This window comes from Macrobrachium nipponense, chromosome 11 (genome assembly GCF_015104395.2).
Source record: "Macrobrachium nipponense isolate FS-2020 chromosome 11, ASM1510439v2, whole genome shotgun sequence".
In the NCBI taxonomy this organism is placed as follows: domain Eukaryota; kingdom Metazoa; phylum Arthropoda; class Malacostraca; order Decapoda; family Palaemonidae; genus Macrobrachium; species Macrobrachium nipponense.
In genome coordinates, this window is record NC_061087.1 from 80922623 (window position 1) to 80927622 (window position 5000).

Here is a 5000-nt window from a genome sequence, read left to right on the forward strand (position 1 = left end):
AAAGTTCGGTTTCCTCTTCCGATGAGTGTTCCTTAAATGTGAAAACTTCTGCTTTCTTCGTCAGATAAGTGTTCCTAAAATGCAGAAAGTTGTGTTTCTTCTTCCAATGAGTGTTCCTTAAATGTGGAAACTTCTGTTTTCTTCTTCAGATAAGTGTTCCTTAAGAAACACTTATTGGAAGAAGAAAAAGAACTTTCTGCTTTTAAGGAACACTTATCTGAAAAAGAAAACTGAAGTTTCCACATTTAAGAAGACTCATCGGAAGAAGAAACAGAATCGCTGAAGAAGAAAACAGAAGTTCGCACATTTCAAGGACCACTCATCGGAGGAAGAAACAGGACTTTCTGAGTTTAAATGCGGAAACCTGTTTTTTTTCTTCAGATAAGTGTTCCATAAAGACAGATACTTCTGTTTCCTTCTTCAGATAAATGTTCCATAGATACGGAAACGTGTTTCCTTCTTCAGATAAGTTTTCCATAAACGCGGAAACTTGTTTCTTTCTTCATATAAGTGTTCCTTGAACTCTGAAACTTCTTTCTTTTTTTAGATAAATGTTCCTTAAATGCGGAAACTTATTTCCTTCTTTATATAAACGTGCCTTAAATGCGGAAACTTGTTTCTTTCTTCGGATAAATGTTCCTTAAAGACGGATACTTCTGTTTCCTTCTTCAGATAAGTGTTCCTTAAATGCGGAAAGCTCTGTTTCTTGTACAGATAAGTGTTGCCTATACGTGGAAAGTTTTGTTTCCTTCTGTCGATGAGAGTTCAGTTATAACACGGATACTTCTGTTTCCTTCTTCAGGCAAGTGTTACGTAAACTCATGTTTCCTTCTTCGGGGAAACTCTTCGGGAACTTTTGTTGCCTTCTTCAGATAAGTGTTTCGGGAACGCCTTTGTCCTTCGTCCAATAGGTTTTCCAAAAACTCCCGTTCCTCACTTATATAACCTTCTCGGAAACTCCAGTTTCCTTTTTTAGAAAAGCTCATTAAAACACTGTAATGAATAAAAAAAAAAAAAACAAGGATTCTTTTATTATAGAAACAGGATACTCCAGTAAGATTATTTTAAGAAGGTAATCGGAGCTTCCTAAAAGGACAACAGAAGATCCTACTAACTTTTAATATATCATTTTGAGTTTTAGTCTTAAAGATTTTTTCTAGTACTCTATTCAGTAATGAAATTTTTAAGGGTAATTTTCATCCAGCGTATTGCTAATGCAATTGCTATAAACGCGTTTGTTATTATTATTAAATGTATAATTATTATCATTTACATATAGCCAAATTCCCTAACTAAAAATTTGCTTTGTTTTAACATAGCTTGATGTATCATAATTTATATGTCACAATGGATGAAGCTTTGAGTAAAGTTCAATAGTGAGAAAGATAGAAAATAAATCAACTAACATCACATCCTTTCCCATAGCAGCGGGGGGCTGGCTGCAAAGGAACGTAACTTCACTCATTCAAACCTAAAAAGAAAAAAAAAGGACAAAAGTAATGAAACTTTTCTTAATTGCAATAGGATGGATCAAGATTGAAACCCAATACTGGAACGCAAGTATTGCGCAATCTATGGCACATGCCAGATTTCAGAATAAAGTTATTTAGCTACAACCTAGTGCAATGGGAAGAAGTAAAAAATGCGCAGAACAATCGAGTTTTCTGTACAGTGTATAATGCTGTATGAAACTCTCGATGTGCTGCAGTATGAAACTCTTAGTTGCTTCCCAGATGCGGTCAAGAGAGGGTGCGTCAGCGACGCCTCCAGTATTGCACTCGGCGATGCCAGACACACGATCGTGGCTAACTTGAACCTTAAATCAAAAAGAAATACTGAGGCTAGAGGGCTGCAATTTGGTATAATTGATGATTGAAGTACGGATAATCAGCATATGAATTTGCAGCCCTCTAGCCTCAGCAGTTTTTTAAGATATGAGGGCGGTCAGAAAAAGTGCGGAAGGACGTACAAATAGTTATCTCAACAGTTTTCTTTTACAGAAAACTAAAACCGTGCATTTTCTTGCAAAATAGAAATGGGTACCGCATTGCACAGTGGATGAAAGTTTGTACCGTATGCCATAATGAAAATAAATGGGACATACGGTGTTATTCAGCAACCACAACTGATGGCATATATTTCAGTTGCTCCGGCACACTATACGTTATAGGAAGGAATATCGATTGACTAGTTTTTATCTTTGGCATTACAACGTGTACTTCATAATGTTCGTTTGAAAAACATCCATTTTCTATTATTATTTACAGTAATAAAACTCGAAAATATTTGTATAACTCATTCACATGAGAACAACAAAGAAACTTCTTACACTTTGAGGAGTATTAAAGATGGCTAGTTTTGTTGTACACACCCATCAAACCAGAACAATTAAAGCCGGTTTTCCTCCATCGAGGTATAAAATCACCATCCAAAGATGCGATATTTCATACAACTCGTAACATCCAAAAACTTTGAAAATTTAGATTAAAAGAGGTAATGTTTTTCCCCCTTTCATCGGGGCTTGAACGGAACAATAAAACTATGGGGGTGAATTTGATTAGAGTTTCACGTCAGCAAACAATTCAATCTCTTTATCAGAAAGCCACAGTTTATCCGCCATTTTCTATTAACGCCATCACGGATCGATGGACAAAGCTAATTTGCAATTGGAAGTTGCTACAAGAATTCTGATTGGGATAAATTTAAAAAAAATTTTCCCTAGTAATGTTAAAAATTTATATTGATTTTGCCTTTATGGGGGATGAATTTCCACTGTTTTACACACACACACACACACACACAAACACACACACACACAAACGCAAACACACACACAATCAAACACACACACACACACACACACACACACACACATATATATATATATATATATATATATATATATATATATATATATATATATATATATATTATATATTATATATATCATTCCTGTACTGATATTGTTTTTTGTATCCCCAAGGTCATATTCTTTTTAATTTTATACACAGACACATACGTACTTATATACAAACACACTCATTAACGCACGCACTCACACAGACACACACACGCATATGTATGTATATATATATATATATATATATATATATATATATATATATATATATATATATATATATGAATCACGAAAGTTTGGAACGTGTAAATGCATAGATAAAAGTATAAGCCACGGTGGAAAGATAAACAACGGAGTGCTGAAAGATCTTTCAACTCAATGTCCTTTACCTAGCAGACAGACTGACAAACATGAGAAACTGAGAGGACTAGGAAGGGTCGTATAAGTGACAGATAGGGATTATAAGGAGATTAGTACCTAGAATCCAACACACCTGGAGAATGAGTAACCTTCCTAAACAAGCATAAACATGGGTACAATTTAAGAACAAAAAGATTAAGTCCAACGGCTCAGACACAGGGACAAGACAATTAAAGGATTATACAGGGCGGCAACTGACCACATTCAGATCTTTAGTAAACATAAACTTATTCACAAAACATATTAAACATACATATACAAAGAAAATATCTCCAAGGCAACTAATTTGTGTTTATGTCTGTGATTGTATCTTTCAGGTCATTCTTAGCATGTTAAAAATACAAGGGTCTAAATGAAACAGGCCACGACTAATATTAAAATTACAATGGGATTTAAGTTGCATAATGGCAGATTCTAAAAGATTTCGTGATAAGACATCTTTTGATCTTGCAATTACTGAACTATCAATCCAATTTATCCGGCGGTTGTTTTCACTTAAATGAATGAATATTGCATTAGATGTTTGCCCAGTTTTAACAGAATATTTATGCTGTTTTAATCTTACTTCTAAGCCCTTGCTCGATTGTCCGAGATAAAAGGAGGGGCAGTCCATACATGGAATTTTATATATTATTTTGTTGCTTTCCCCGGGGCCATTTTTTATTAATATTCCTTTTAGTGTGTTATTATAAGAAAAAACAAGGTTGACCTTGAAGAATTTTAACAATGATTTAATGGCTTCAAATCCTTTAAAATAAGGCAAACTGAGAATGATCTTAGAATGTTCTTTCTCTGCGTTATTTACACTATAAACCTTTTGTAGGCTTTATTAAAGCAAATGTCTAATATATGTGAAGGATAGCATAAATCTTTCCCTATTTTTCAATTTCTTGATCCAAATATTGGGGACTGACAATGCGCAATGCTCATAAAAACATACAGAAAAAATTGATATTTTGATGTTAAGATGGTGGCCTGAATAGAAATGAAAATAAGTTAAGTTGTTAGTTGGTTTTCTATAAATACTGAATTTACATTGAAATGGTTCACTATGTATCAAAACATCTAAGTAGGCGAGCCAATTGTCTTTTTCCAATTCTAGAGTAAACTTAATCGATGGTACCTGGTTATTTGATTTAGAGAGTAAATCATTTACAACAATACCAGCAGGCAAAACAGCTAAAATATCATCAACATATCTATACCACTTTAAAGGAATATAAATGATATTAGGTAAATAGCGTTTTTCAAAGAACTTCATGTACAAGTTTGAGAGGAGTGGTGATAAAGGGTTGCCCATTGCCGTGCCAAATATTTGTTGATAAAATTCACCATTGAATATATTTCGAAAGTTTATATGAAACTGAGCCAGGTAAGATAGCGAAGGAAATTTGACTTACAATTTGCCAAGTAGTCCAGTTTTATCTTTAAGGATTTTTTTCGCTGTGTTATTTAAGGTTTTTGTGATTAAGTTTTTGTTTACCAAAGATCTGAATGAGGTCAGTTGCCGCCCTGTATAATCCTTTAATTGTCTTGTTCCTGTGTCTGAGCAGTTGGACTTAATCTTTTGTTTTTAAATTGTACCCATGTTTATGCTTGTTTAGGAAGGTTACTCATTCTCCAGGTGTGTTGGATTCTAGGTACTAATCTCCTTATAATCCCTATCTGTCACTTATACGACCCTTCCTAGTCCTCTCAGTTTCTCATGTTTGTCAGTTTG